Genomic DNA, 15,627 nt, shown 5'->3' on the forward strand with positions numbered 1-15,627 from the left:
GCTGAAGGGGCTCCATTCATCAGAGGTTGGGCCCAAGAAGGGGTTATGTGATTACTATGCAGAGGAGATAAAATATGAAAAAAAAATTACTCAAGATAAAGTTAAAAAAAAAAAGGGGTTATGCTCTCCAGCCCTACTCTGACAGAGACCATCACATAGCATTGGCACCATAGGGCCTTAGAGTGGGCACTAATGGAGAATGGCAGTTCATAGAAGCGAAATAGGTGGCTACCTGGCAACTATCAGAACTAGGTACTTAATAAGGACAGCTTAGAAGAACGTGGGCAAGTATTTTCTTGAATACCTGTAAGACACTTGCGCTGTGAAGTCCCAGGGACATCAGAGGGATTTCTTAGGGGTAGTTGTATGGTCAGGCCACTCAAGATAGCTGTTACCTCTCTCTCTCTCTCTCTGTTTTTTTTTGGCTGTGCCGCGCGGCATGTGGGATCTTAGTTCCCTCACCAGGGATAGAAGCCGTGCCCCCTGCATTGGAAGTGCGGAGTCCTAACCCCTGGACGGCCAGGGAGGTCCCAAGATGGCTGTTCTCTTGCTCTCTGTACACCCCTGCCCGACCAAGACCTGCTTCACCTACACCCTACTCACAGGACTGACCCTCCTACGTACCTGCCCCAGGCCCCAGCTAATAACTTATCCAAGGGGCGATGAGGGGCGTGCCCCTCTACTGGTTTCCCTGGTAACTAATGAGCCCACCTGAGGTCAATTCCTGAATAATTGGTAATTCCTCCCCCCTCCCCCCGCCCCCAGCCCAGGAGCGAAGGCTGCCGCCTTGTTCTGCCCGCGGGCCGCTGTACACGGTGGGGTGTCGCTCCAGGACCTTGCTTCAGACAGGTAAGCTCCCCCATCCGTTAAAGCATGATGTCTCTGTTGCTGACCCCGCCGGGCCCTTTCTTCGGTCTTAAAGCTGGTCAAGCGCCGGCCTCGTAGGCCTGCGGGGTGCAGCCTAACCGCGGGCAGAGCGGCCAGGAGACCGAGGAAACTCCCGTGAGCGCCGCGATGTCGGGACGGGGAACGGAAAGCCGCGGGGGCCGCCCACTACCACGTGGCACCCGAAAGTTGTGTGGGTGATCTCGGGGCGGCCGTCCACTAGTTTGGGGGGTCCTGTGGTGGCCGTCCTTGCTGAGTGGGGCTGCCGAGAGATCTGGACAACAGTGGCCTCCTATGGCTCTGCTGTCGTATCAAAGTGAGCCTTTTGTAATTGGTTAAGCTAGCTTTCTAGAAGGGGTTGGTATTTCTCTTGTGCCTTTGGGATGTAAATGATCCACCTGGGTTCTCGGGCACTTTAATCTTCTGTGATCTCTAAGAGTAAAGGAGAAGAAAGAGCTTGTAGGTAAACTCTCTGGAAATAATCGTGTTAATAACTGGTAATTCCCTGGCGCCACCGCGCGCCTCCCCCCAGCCCCGGGAGGAAGCCTGCCGCCACGTCCTGCCCGCCGGCCGCCGCACACAGTGGGGTGTTGCTCCAGGACCTTGCTTCAGACAGGTAAGCTCCGCCGTCCACTAAACCATGATGTCTCTGTTGCCGACTCTGGGCCCTTTCTTTGGTCTTGAGGCTGGGCAAGTACAGCTCTTGTAGGCCTGTGGGGTGCAGCCCAACAGTAGTGTGGGGCTAAGAGTCCTTAACAGGGCATAAATGTTGATGTGACATCATTTGTTGACGTAAACCACTGAGATTTTGGAGTCAATTTTTGTTGCAGCATAACCTAGCCTATCCTGATTGATACAGGGATTCAGTAGCCCATTAGCACATTAAAGGACATGAGAAGTTTTTTAGTAGAGACATCTGCTTGATGTTATTTAATCCTATGGGACCGTGGCGCATGTGGGGAGTGAGGGCTTGCATCCTGGCCCACCTTGAGTCTACCTCCTGCCACCTCCTCACCTGCCCCGATGAGTTCTTGACCTCCCCCTCACCTCCATCCACTGGAGCCCCAGCCTTGCCTGGCCTCCGCTCTCTGCCCTGTGAGCACTGCCACCCTCTACCCTGGCAGCGTCCAGGTAGCACTGGGGGAAGACGTGGAGTGGTGTGGGTAGGATAGGATAGGGGTTGGGGGGGACGAGGCTCATGTCCTACCTGACACAAGTGCCAGGAATGTTGCAGTGGGGGTCTGGGTTGGACATGTGCCCCATACGGAGTCTCGAGTGGGGCATGCCAGGCTGTCCTCACCCTGGGCTGGCAGCACCACGGTGGGTTCAGGAGACAACTTGGCAAGTGTGAGCCTCTAGCCCATCTCTGATCCAGGTATGGAAGTTGCAGTCCTTTGAGGGTTGGCCATCTGCCATGGGTTGGGACGGTGGGCTGTGGGAAGGGGGATTGACTTCCTGGCTGGGGCGGGGACCCTGCACAGGGGCCCAGTGGCTGGTGGGAGGGGGAACCTGGCAGCTAGCAGACCACGTGCACCTCATCACAGAATGGGATCCTCAGGTGCCTGTGAGGATTCAGTGTGACGTTAAATAGGAACTGAGAGGGCTTCCCTGGTGGCGCAGTGGTTAGAGTCCGCCTGCCGATGCAGCGGACGCGGGTCCGTACCCCGGTCCGGGAAGATCTCACATGCCGCGGAGCGGCTGGGCCCGTGAGCCGTGGCTGCTGAGCCTGCGCGTCCGGAGCCTGTGCTCCGCAGCGGGAGAGGCCACAGCGGGTGAGAGGCCCACGTACCGCGCAAAAAAAAAAAAAAAAAAAAAGGAACTGAGAGAGAGGAAGGGGAAGTGGGGTGGGGTGGGGTGGGGTGGGAGGGGAGGGAGAGGGGGAGAAAAGAAAGAGAGAGAGCAGAGGCAAGGAAATATTTTATATTTTAGGACCTTAACAGCACTCTTTTCCTGCTTTTTGAACAAGTGGCCCCACATTTTTATTTTGCACTAGGCCTGACAAATTACGTAGCCACCCTAGCCTACAGAATATATTTTCCATAGTTACAGTGAAAGGAAAGGGAGCCATGTCCACCACCTTGCCACAGACTGGCCTGGAGACGGGGGCAGCGCCCACTAGTCTACATATCCGTAAGCGTATAAGCAGCCCCTCTCAGCCCACACTTACATATTTTGCTTCTGTTTCCTATTGGCTGTGGGACCGCCTGTTGCTGCCTGCTGTAGGACCTGGGAGCAAGGATTTGGAGTTGTTCTTGCTGCTGGTCCTGATCCTAAAACTTGAAGTTCTAAATCTCATCGTTTTGCATTTAGAACATTTTGGAGCTTGTACCAGCTCTCTCTTGCCTTCCTGCCTTCAGCGTGTATGTGCCTCGCCTGTCTTCCAAGCCAGCTGGAGCACATGGGCTAACATTCAGGCACAGGCAAAACTTTCTCGCTTTAAATGGTCTTGCCCCACAGGCGGGTGACAGCAGAACGGAGGTGTTCCTGAGACCCCCCAAAGGTTGGAGTAGCGTTTGGTGGAGGAGGAAAAGAAGGAGAAAGGGCACCACATTTGTAAAGCGATGCGCAGTTGTTTTACCGTTTTGCTCCTTTAAGTGTTAAAGTGGAAGTGTACTTACTCATCTAAGAATTAACCAAAACGCACACTTCCGTGGACAAGGCTGAGTGGAACCTGAAGGTGTCAGGCGGTTGGAGAAAAAAAATACCACCTTTCTGCTTTGAGAGGGGTAGAGGCATTTCCCATTCCAGATTAAAAAACAAAACAAAATAAAAAACTCCAAATGAGCTTCAGTTTCAGGATTCATGGGCAGCTCAGGAAAGAACTGTTGGGTCAGCTGTGCTGAACTTTTTTTTCGGTTACGCCCATCAGTGGTTGAGCTCGTCAATTTTGGAAGGCATCCTAGTATGTCTCATTAGGCTGTTTGAAACTATTGATGTCAGAATATAGCACTCTTATCCCTTCTCTTTTCATTGCTAATTAATGAATTAAAAGTCCACTATAAGAGTGTTAGAATCTATAGCCTAGGAAGAAGGTGGTCCTGGACTGTTGCCTAGTTGCATCTGATCACATCCAGTGCTGCCAATGCCTGGCCATAAGTGTGTATTCTGAGGGAGAGAACAAAAACCCACTGGTGAGACATCTGGAATGCTTGCTAAGTTTAGAGGCATCCATTAACAGACTCTTGCTCTTAGCAAAATAGAAGTTTGTTATTTTGAAATTTTGTTTTGAATTACTAATTTATGTAGAAATAAGAAATGCTTGGATTTTTACCCAGGTCGGCTTGGGTCCGCAAAATCATTCTGCCTATTTTAAGGTGAGGAAAGGCCATCTCTTTGTCCGGAAGAGAACTGACCAGCTCTTGAGTACCTTGTAAATTAGCAAATGATGAACCATTTTAAGTGGGTTGGTTTAGTTAAGTCTACAGCCCATTCAGTATTTTAACTGTCTATTTATAGATAAGCCATAAGGTGAAATGAGAATAAACCCTAGTTCTGGTGACATCTGGCTGTTCATAGCTCTTGCTTAGGACCTTTAATTCTAACCATAATAGCTTCTACTTAGTGCTTACTCTAACCCAGGAATCACATTCAGTGCTTTCAATATGCTGGGCTTTTTGTTATTGTTCTGTTTTTTTTTTGTTTGTTTTTTGGCCACGTTGTGCTGCTTGTAGGACCTTAGTTTTCCAACCAGGGATTAAACCCGGGCCCTCAGCAGTGAAAGCTCTGAGTCCTAACTACTGGACCGCCAGGGAATTCCCTCAAGATGCTGTTTTATTTTCACAAAAATCTTAGGAGCTAAATATTATTATCCACATTTTAAAGATCAGGAAACTACCCTTTAATAGGGTTAAGAACCTGCCCACGGTCCTACAGCCATTAAGGAACAGAGGCACGTTTGCAGACTCCTAAATCCAAGCTCTGGGGTTTGAAGAAAAAGGGAAAAGTCCATATAAAAAGTGTTGAATTCTAAACTCTCAAATGGTAAAACTTAGATGATCGTCATAGGACCAGTCCTTCTGACATATTTGGAAACCTGGCAGAATCCACCTTGTTCAAGAGGAAGGACACACACACACACACACACTCAAAGATAGACTTTTATACATATGCACACACACACAATAGCCCTTGGCCATTCACACCAGGGCAATCAGCAAACACCCGTATCCTGGGATCCTCCATGCTCAGAGCCAAGGTAAAAGGCAGACCAAGTGGATAAATGCTCTGAACACCAATCTATAAGGGTAATAACATTCCCAATGGAAATTAGAAATATGGTACCATTTAACTCAGACCTCCACGTGTGACTACTTCTATAACCATCAAATTATAAATCAGTCTCGCTCGTAGAAATGAAAAAAAAATATCTTGGTGCCAGTTCTGCTCCCCCATTAAGAAAATGTTGCATTAATACTGAAAGGATATCATCAGAAGTACACGTAATTCTTAGTCTGCCTTGAGCTCCAACATATCTTGGTCCAGACCTGTTTGTGCTATGGGTGATCTACTCTACTTCTGGCACCAAAGTACCAGAGTCTCGAGCACTATGCCTAGCCTTCCATTCCAACTACACTGTTGTCTTCATCCCTCATGTGTGGTCCAATGCATGAAGTCCAGTGCTTGTTTCTGCACTTGGACTTTCCTTCTGATCCAGTACGGAATTTGGAGAACAGATCTTGGTTGCCTCGCTGGCCTTCAAGCCTCTCCCAAGTTTGACTTTACATACTAGATTTCCATTTTGGCTTGGGGTAAACTACTTTTCTCTTCTTGTTATTTGGGCAGCAGTCATGCTGCTGAGTCCATCAGCCTGGGCCTGGCCTGGCCTAGCCTTTGGCCACGTGGGGCCAGTAGCCTGCTCTTGCTTCCCAAGCATCCCAGGAATGCTCCTGGGGTGCCCCTGCTTATAGAATGTTCAGTATCTGTCCTCTCCTCTGAATGTACACTCTTTGTTCACCACTCTTTCCCCAGCACCTTGCATGGGGCCTGCTGTGTAGAAGGTGATAAATAAGTATTTGTTGAATAAATAAATGAATGGATGTTTATTCACTTACTTTGCAGGTACATGGCACTTACTATGTGCCTGGGAATGTTGTACAGATTTTATACACATGAAACTCATTTAATTTTTTTTTTTTTTTTTTTTTTTTTTTGGCGGTACGTGGGCCTCTCACTCTTGTGGCCTCTCCCGTTGCAGAGCACAGGCTCCGGACGCGCAGGCTCAGCGGCCATGGCTCACGGGCCCAGCCGCTCCGCGGCATGCGGGATCTTCCCAGACCGGGGCATGAACCCGTGTCCCCTGCATCGGCAGGCGGACTCTCAACCAATGCGCCACCAGGGAAGCCCTAATTTTTTTTTTAACTTGCTGTTTACCCCACTAGACTTATTTGTTTCTTGAGGGCAGAATTTGTGCTGATCTCTAGTACAGTGTCTGACAATAAATATATATTAATTACATGAAGACTTTTATAGTTTTAATTGTTAAAATTACATTTCTGAATCTCTTTCTACTGGAAGCAACATGAGGACTCACATATCTTAATTTGTAAATTCTCACATTTAAATGGGATGTCATGGCCAAATTATCTTAATTTGATTTTCCTGCGTGAAAATTTCTGCTGCTGTTAAGTTTCATGTTCTGTTCTTCTCTTTTATTGAACTCTATTTGTCAATATCCTTTGCTTTGAGTCAGATTTACTTTGAAAAATGTAAAATAAAGGACATTTTTTGGGGGAATTCCCTGCAGGTCCCGTGGTTAGGACTCTGCACTCTCACTGCCAAGGGCCTGGGTTTGATCCCTGGTCAGGGAACTAAAATCCCATAAGCCCTGCAGTGTGGCCAAAAAAATAAAAAATAAAATAAATTTTTTTTTTGGAAGGAACTTCAGCAGCTGATTGTAAATGATGTGGACCATGGAACTTCAAAAGATGCTATGTTTTCTCCCATTTTTTTCCCCATGATTGTTATATATAACTTCTAGATCCCATCAATCTGGACGATTCTTTTTCTTAGAGAAATTTCTCTGCTGGCAGGACACACTCTGCTTCATCACAGGTCAGGTGTGTTCAAAATGTGTCCAAAAAATGTAATAATTTAGGTGGGTCGCTCAATGAAACACCACTTTGCTTCCCCTGCAGCATGTTTTGCTAGGATATTCAAACACTATTTTATTCAATTGAAGTTAGGTGTTCCCTTCCTACCCTCAAAGTGTGATTTCTGAGAGAATATGAGGGTGTTGAATTAGTCCTTGGTCACTGCTTTGAGACATTGGAAGGAAGGTAAAAGCTTGAAATCAAGGGCTATGATTTTGGAAGATCAGCTGGAACCTGCCTCTTCCTCTTGAGGAAGAAAGTTTTGAAAGGGTAGTAATATCTTATGGGGCCAGGAGCCTTTTAGTTTTTGCTGGAAACAAAACTTCTGAGCTTTTTTTTTTTAATTTAAAGGTAGGATTATAAGAAAAATAAACATGACGAATTACCCTCAAATTTAGGGTTATTTTATACATATTAAAATTTCATTTTGCTCACCATTGTGTGAGTCAGTCATTTAAGGAAGGTTCAGCCATACAGTTCTCTCTGGGATCTCTCACACAATTACAGTCAAGTGTCCACTGTGCCTACAGTCATCAGAATCTTGACCAGGCTGGACATCCATGGCGGCTGGGCCACAAGTCCTGGCTAACAGCTAGGACTGCAATTAGGACTGTCCACTTGAGTACCTATACCTGACCTCTGCATGTGGCCTGGGCTTCTCAGAGCATGGTGGCTCTGAGAGAGAGAGATCTGGAGAGCAGGTATTAAGAGAGAACTAGCCAGAAGCTACAAGGCCTCTTCTGACAAGGCCTTGGAAGTCACATAGCATCACTTCTCCTAAATTCTGTTGCTTCCAAATAAGGCCAGCCCAGATTCAAGACAGTGGAAAGGGAGAATTAGACCCTACCCTACCAGTTTATGGGAGGAGTGTCAGAGAATTTGTGACCATCTTTTTTTTTTTTTTTTTTTTGCGGTACGCGGGCCTCTCACTGTTGTGGCCTCTCCCGCTGTGGAGCACAGGCTCCGGACGCGCAGGCTCAGTGGCCATGGCTCATGGGCCCAGCCACTCCGCGGCATGTGGGATCTTCCCGTACCGGGGCACGAACCCGTGTCCCCTGCATCGGCAGGCGGACTCCCAACCACTGCGCCACCAGGTTAGCCCTTGTGACCATCTTTTAAAGCTTCCACAAGGTTAGCACTGGACAGATGAATGAATGAATGAATGTATGTGCTGCGCGGCTTGTGGGATTTTAGTTCCCCGACCAGGATCAAACCCAGGCCTTTGGCAGTGAGAGAGTTGAGTCCTAACCACTGGACCGCCAGGGAATTCCCTGCATTTATTCTGAAATATTATTAGGTCCAAAATTAAGACAGTGTTTTTATCATTAGAAAGGGTCTGCTTATACTAACTTCTGGGCATAACATAAAAGGAAGGAAAGAAGAAAAATAGAATGAAAGGCAGAGCTGGCATCTACTCACCTGGAAGGATCTACCTCCCCAGATATCTCCTCCTTCATCTATTTCCATGCTTGAAATCCCTCCAATGAAGGCTTTTCCTTCTACTGGATCTTGAGGAATTTGTCTCTATAGAAAACACTCATTGTGATACAACACTTAGAGATGAATAGCATGTTAGTCTTTTAAAATATCACCCCTTGGGGGTTAGAGTGGGAGTGAAGAGGAAGTGGAAACTTTGGGTGGGGGAGGTAATGAAGACGTTCGAGATTTTCCAACTGTGATGACTGAGAACAAGAGCCTCCATACTGTGGAAGTGGAATATAAGACAGACTAGGAGTAGGAGGAGAAAAATGAATGGTGAGGTAAAAAGATTCTAAAGGTTAACGTCACATTTCAAAATGCCCAAAACTGACCCTGTATGGTAAGTTGACAGGTTGTCAAGAGAACTTATCCTGACCCACTAGGGAACGCCTAACAATACTGATCCTCCTGTGTACCAGGCATATATTCACATATTAATCATTACAGTAGTGCTTTACAAGAATAGTGTTGTTATATTCATCTTACACATGAGGAAGACAGAGCCACAGGGTCGAAGGAGTCTGGGCCCCTGGATAGCCATGTAGGAGGCTGTTCAAGCAGAACACTCCTGTTAGACTGTGATGAGAGTGAGAAATAAATCCACTGAGTATTCAAGGCTTATTTGTTACAAAACCATTGCTACCTTTAACTAATACAGCCTTGGTTAATTCTGCATCTCCACTAGTCACAAAGATAACATATTCCCATTGGTAATAATACTCTAGAGGTGGGGGGAGACCTGGAGAGGAGGAGGGGTGCAGAAGAATGTCTTAGGAAAGGCATATGTATAGTTTTAAAGTCTCCCACAATGCACCCCTCCCACCCCCACCCCTACTCCCCAGGTAACTTGTCTTCTCCTCACCCCTAGGGTTACAAACCATTGCATTGAAGGTTTTAGAGTAGGAACACCACGTGAGCAGAGGTGTGCAGTTAAGAAAATGAGCATGGCAGTGCGACGTTGGATGTATTGGGGTGGTGGAGTGGTGGGTGGAAGCAGAGTGACAAGTAAGGATTATCCGGGAAAGAGTTGTAGGTAGCTCTACAGTGCCAGATGAGAGAAGGCCATGAAGAGTATGGGTGCAGTAAGGATCGGGCAGTTAGAAACATACACAGGAAGACATGGATGGACTGACTGGACGGGGGGCCTAAGGAGAGAGAAGAGCTTTTGAATTTTGGGGACCGGGAAAATGGTAGTGTAATAAACAGATTACAAGAGTCAGGCTTGCTCAATATACTCGTTATATCATATACGTGAATGATTTTGGACAAAGATTTTACAAATCATTTGGCTAAAAAGGAATGCAACAATCAGCCTCTACAACAGCTGAAGGAATCCGGTTAATCTCTTCCACTAAAAAGCTGAAAAAAAAAAAAAAAGGCTCTTGGGCTTCCCTGGTGGCGCAGTGGTTGAGAGCCCGCCTGCCGATGCAGGGGACACGGGTTCGTGCCCCGGTCCGGAAAGATCCCACATGCGGTGGAGCGGCTGGGCCTGTGCGCCATGGCCGCTGAGCCTGCGCGTCTGGAGCCTGTGCTCCGCAACGGGAGAGGCCACAACAGTGAGAGGCCCATGTACCGCAAAAAAAAAAAAAAAAAAAAAGCTCTTTTCCCTCTAGGGGGCCCAATAGACAGGACTCAAGGTGAGCCACAAGACCCTCATCTGATCCCCGAGAGATACTCCTATATCCCTTGACAAAGTCTGGACTTTAAGCTGGTCCAACACAGTAGCCCCCTCCTTACCGGGCCCCAGAGCAGTGGACCTGCCCTTCTTGGATGCTCTGGATGCCCGGGCCCGAGCCCTCCACTTCGGCTTTTCATATCTCTGCAGGAAACACTTTCCAAAGCTCCCAAGCGGCCCTCCAGAAGTCTCCCCCACAAGGCTAAAAGTGAAGGAGGTTGTGATCCTTCCGCCCTCAAAGCACAGCAAGAGTTCTCTCCAAAGAAACTTCTTCACAGATCTCCTCCCCTCCCCACACCCTGACCTCTTATGATGCCCTTGTTCTGGTTGAAGATCCCAGAGCCTTAAAACAAAGCTTGAACACTTCCCCTGTAGTTTCTGCTTCTGGGGTTTCGTCTCCTGCTCACTCTCGTATCTGTTATCTGCAGTTCAGACACCTCAGCTGAAACTGTGGTGGGAAAATTCCATTCTAACCTGCTGTTATATAGATTACACTATTGTATTAAAGCTAGACAATCATTGATTTTTTTTGAATTTTATTTTTTTATGTAGCATGTTCTTATCATCTATTTTATACATATTAGTGTATATATGTCAATCCCAATCTCCCAATTCATCCCAATCATTGATTTTTTTTTTTTTGGTGGTACGCGGGCCTCTCGCTGCTGTGGCCTCTCCAGTTGCGGAGCACAGGCTCTGGACGCACAGGCTCAGCAGCCATGGCTCACGGGCCCAGCCGCTCCGTGGCATGTGGGATCCTCCCGGACCGGGGCACGAACCCGTGTCCCCTGCATCGGCAGGCAGACTCTCAACCACTGCGCCACCAGGGAAGCCCCAATCATTGATTTTTAAAAATCATAATTCCTGCCTTCAAAAAAAAAAAACACCTCAGCCTACATTTTACAAAGTCCAATGCCATTTAAGACTCCAGCTTCTTCAACTGAGTTGTATCCATATGCCAACAGTCAGTGTAATTTTTCTCTGATCCTCGGCAATTTCTTAGCCAGAGATCACTTTTCATCATGTAACAGTCATTTCCAAGCCATCTCTGAGATTTGTAGGGCCAAGTACAGTGGCTTACATTTTTGCATTTCTTATTCCAACCAGATTAATCTAAATGGAGAAGTCCATTGGGAAACAAGTTCAGAGGAACAAAAGCAATTTCAAGTGGCCTGTCTGAATCAGTGCCAGTGCTACTTTGTGTAGACTCCTTTACCAGTGGAATGTTTAATATAAATTGTGGTGTGTTCATAAAAGTCATGCTTAAACAGGCATTTTAATTACAAGAAGGAAGAATGTTTATCTCGGTATTTCTTAGTGGTTTTTACATAGTCTACTTCTTTTACTTTTTGGCCGCACCGCGAGTTGTGTGGGATCTTAGTTCCCCGACCAGGGAGTGTTAACCGCTGGACCGCCAGGGAAGTCCCCCATAGTCCACTTTTTAAAAGAGACCATATCTTACTTTGATAATCAGAATATATATTTACACATGTATAGGTTTACATACAACACACAGACACATATAAAGAGTGAGAGAATGGGATAGAAAATTCAAATGGTTTTTACAGTGCTGTCCAATAGAAATATGCGAAACACAATGTAATTTTAAGTTTTCTAGTAGCCACATTAAAAAAGTGAAAGAGGTGAGCTTAATTTCAATAATATATTTTATTTAACCCAATGTATCCAAAATATTATTTTAACATGTAATCAATATAAAAATTATTAATGAGATTTTACATTCTTTTTTTTTTTCATACTAAGTCTTTGAAATCTGGTGTGTATAATACACTTAGGGCACATCTCAACTTAGAGCAGCCTCATCTCAAGTGCTCAAGAGGCACGTGGGGACCTCCCTGGCGGTCCAGTGGTTAAGAGGTCCAGTGGTTAAGACTCCGCGCTTCCACTGCAGGGGGTGTGGGTTCGATGCCTGGTCGGGGAACTAAAGAGGCACGTGTTTATATTGGCTACCAAATGGGACATCACAGCTCTATAATCTCAATGATGAGCTCCTTATCATACATGAATATTAAAGATCTTATTACGCCTTGTTGACTGAACATGGATTTGTTTTTATGTGCTTGATCAAAATTCTGGGAAAATCCAAAAATTTGCAAAAAAAAAAGAACTCAGTTATTTCAGTAGAAAATTCTTGTATTTGTCATCCTAAGAAAGTTATATTTATGAACTGAACCTCCCATTCTCTTTAGTGATTTGGTAAATCCCAAAGCAGTGTCTAGATAAACAATAAATTGCATCTCAACCCTAAAGGAGAATGTATTCGTTCACATCATCATCTAATGTATGGAGACCACTGCTCTCCAGTATTTATTGGTACTTATCTCTTGAGGTAACAACTTCAAATCAATGGTTCTTTTCTATTTTTAATGTCCTTTTGCCATTAATCTGTTCTTATGTCCATTTTTCTTACTCAACAAAGATTTGTGCAGAGGCTTGAGTGTTTTTCTAGGTTTTTTTTTTTTCTTCTGTAGGAGCAGATTGTATTTCATTTGGAGTGTGTTGAGTCAGATCAGGCATTAAAGACTGGCAGTGTACCTTCATTTTAGAAAAAAGGGAAGTAATTCTCAGGTCTGCTGTATGAAAAATAAAACTTGGGTCTTATGTCTCTTTTTATATTATTGTGGTAAAAAACACATAACGTTAAGTTCACCATCTTAACTGTTTTTAAGTGTACAGTTTCAGTAGTGTTAAGTATGTTCACATTGTGATACAGCCTTTTGCATCTCTGTGTACTTTTTTTGTGTACATCTTGGTCAGAGAAGCAAGTAGCCTCTTACCGTCTGTAGACAGACTGATCTGTTGTCTAAGACCTCAGACATGGTTGAATGGAGACTTTAGAATTAGGTCATGGGCCTCTAAGAAACCAGGGAGGCATTAACTCCATCTTACCCACTATGCAATGGAGGCAGACAAGCCATCCTCTCTCGTCGTTATGAGGTTACAGGATGGGGTATTATCTTTACTACATTACTGCTTGAGTTTCAGAGCACTCTGTGCAAGGGTCAAAGTGATCACCTGTGCCCCTAATGTTTCTCCTGTGATACTCTCAGTCAGCTAGCATCCTTTAGCTTTTAGCCGTCAGTAGATTGGTGAGACTCATCTGATGGTGACAAAGCCAGAATATACACATGTAATTTCAAAAGCTCAGATCCTTCAGTTAATCCACATCTTAATACCAACTGTACAGAGGGACCCAATAAATGTGTTTTTAGGTACTGATGTTCAGAAATTTGCATGTTAATAGGTTCCCACGTTAAACAACGTTGGCTTATGACTCTCCTAAAGAGTAATTTTCACTGCTAGAAATCTTAACCGGCCAATGAAGTAAGAGTTGCTCCTATTTTTGACAGCCAGTGATCAAATGATAGATATGAAACTGTATGAATTTTAGATTGCAACTGGTGGCCTCAATTTTGCAATATCACTACATGATTTCTTAGTTTTCTAGAGATATTTATTGTTATTAACTTTTTCTTTTGAAAAATTTTAAACCTAATAGAAAAGTTGCTCGAATCATACAATGAATTCCTGATGGTCTGTACCTAGATCCACCAATTGTTAACATTTTGCTACATTTGTTTTTTTCTCTCTCACTAGACATGTATTTTATTTATTGAGGTGAAATTTACATGACATAAAATTAACCATTTTGAAGGGAATAATTCAGTGACATTTAGTACATTCACAATGTACTAATCTCTATCTAGTTCCACCTCTATCTAGTTCTAAAACATTTTAATTACCTCAAAATAAAACCCATATCCAGTAAGCAGTTACTCCTTATTTGCCTTCCCCCCAGCTCCTGGCAACCACCAATCTGCTTTCTGTCTCTATGAATTTGCCTGTTTGGGGTATTTCATATAAATGGAACCATACAATATGTGACCTTTTTGTCTGGCTTCTTAGCATAATATGCTGGAGGTTCACCCACAATGTAGCATTTATCAGTACTTTCACCACAGATACTTTTCATTGAGTTGTCAATTGAGTGTGGGGCAGCCTTCTATCACCTATGCTCTCCTGGTCCCACTTCTCCCCACAAACAGACTGGATAGGATCTAGTGGTCTTGAAACTGAGCAGGATTCTGTGGGACCTTCCTGGGGACAGACCCCCCCCCCCAACATGTCCTCTACCTCTTGTTTGTAAAAAAAAGCTTTAGCCTCCCAGGCTGTCCCTGCATTCCAAAGAGCAAATTGAATCAGAGAAGTGAGAAAATGCAGAAACAAAAAAATAACAAGCAAGACAAAATAATAATAGTTTAGCCATAAAATAAAGTCAAGGACCTTTAGTTCCTCCTTAAGGGTTATAGATAATATCCTGAGCCATATCCTTGAGTTGTTTTGCAGTTACTAAAACCCCACCAAGTAGAAGAACTTAACTGCTTGCTGACCACAAGCAAGTAGACCCCAGACTGGTTGGAACCAGAAGGTTGATTTTTTTTTGTTTTTAATACTGTGAAGGTTGATGATGTTAACTCTGGAAATGCCACCCAGTGACCTCATCACCAACCAATCAGAAGAATGTCTACGAGCTGATCATGCACCCTACAACCCTCAAACCTAATGTTGCCTTTAAAAACCCTTCCCTGAAATCCATCAGGGAGTTCAGATCTTTTGCGCATGAGCTGCCCATTCTCCTTGATTGGCCCTGCGACAAATGCTGTACTTTCCTTCACTACAACCCAGTGTCAGTATATTGACTTTGTTGCAAGTCAGGCAAGCAGACCCAAGTTTGGTTCAGTAACAGTCTCTTAAGTCCCATAGTTCCTTTTAAATCAAGTGCCTCATTGGGGAAAAGGTGGGTGTTTATTCAAGTATATGTGTGTCACATTCCATAAACTTATTTAATAGTTTAAATGGGCATAAAGAAGAAAATACCCAAAGATAACCACACTAAATAGCTATATCACTCTGGATATGTCACTTAATCTCTCTTACTCTTAGTTTCTTCACAACCAGACTGGATCCAAGCCCTAAGAGTCATTGTAATGAAAATTGTATGATTCTATTCCCCAGACATGCTGGCTTACCCATTCCTAAATCTATTATTCCAGAGAGCTACTTTTCCTCTGTGGTATATCAGAGTAAAATTGGTATTGATGAACCACTGGGTGTGTGACCCTGAAGGTTACAAACTATGGCTTCGATGAGTTTACAATTCAGTTGGAGCTAAGAGATAGATGAGCATGTGACAACAGGGGTATTTATAATTGGAGGACAAGTCTTGTTAAGAGAGATTAAATATTCATTGTTGAACCACATACATACCCTGTAGAAAACTGGTAAAAATGACAACAAGAAATATCAGACTGCCCTTATCTTCACATGTCACTACCCTCTTTGATTTGATTGGTCATCTGTGGGTCAAATGGCTACAGAATGCTTCTGGAAAGCAAGTGGCATTTTAAGATTAAAGTTTACCTAGCTGGTACTCCAGACAGAACATTCTCTCTTGAGTTTTAGTGCTGGGTTTGTTTT

The 15,627-nt window shown here is 44.7% G+C and overlaps 1 long non-coding RNA gene across 1 annotated transcript in view; it reads left to right on the forward strand.

Moving 5' to 3' along the window:
* The first annotated feature begins 770 nt into the window (after nucleotides 1-770).
* The window catches only part of LOC309796760, a 32,242-nt gene continuing 17,385 nt past the window's right edge, over nucleotides 771-15,627 (forward strand). The window contains exons 1-2 of the long non-coding RNA XR_014292498.1: nucleotides 771-849; nucleotides 1,418-1,501. This is a non-coding gene — a long non-coding RNA (uncharacterized lncRNA). The remainder of the gene's footprint in view (nucleotides 850-1,417; nucleotides 1,502-15,627) is intronic.

The sequence above is a fragment of the Mesoplodon mirus genome (genome assembly GCF_964341445.2).
Source record: "Mesoplodon mirus genome assembly, chromosome: X".
NCBI classification, from domain to species: domain Eukaryota; kingdom Metazoa; phylum Chordata; class Mammalia; order Artiodactyla; family Ziphiidae; genus Mesoplodon; species Mesoplodon mirus.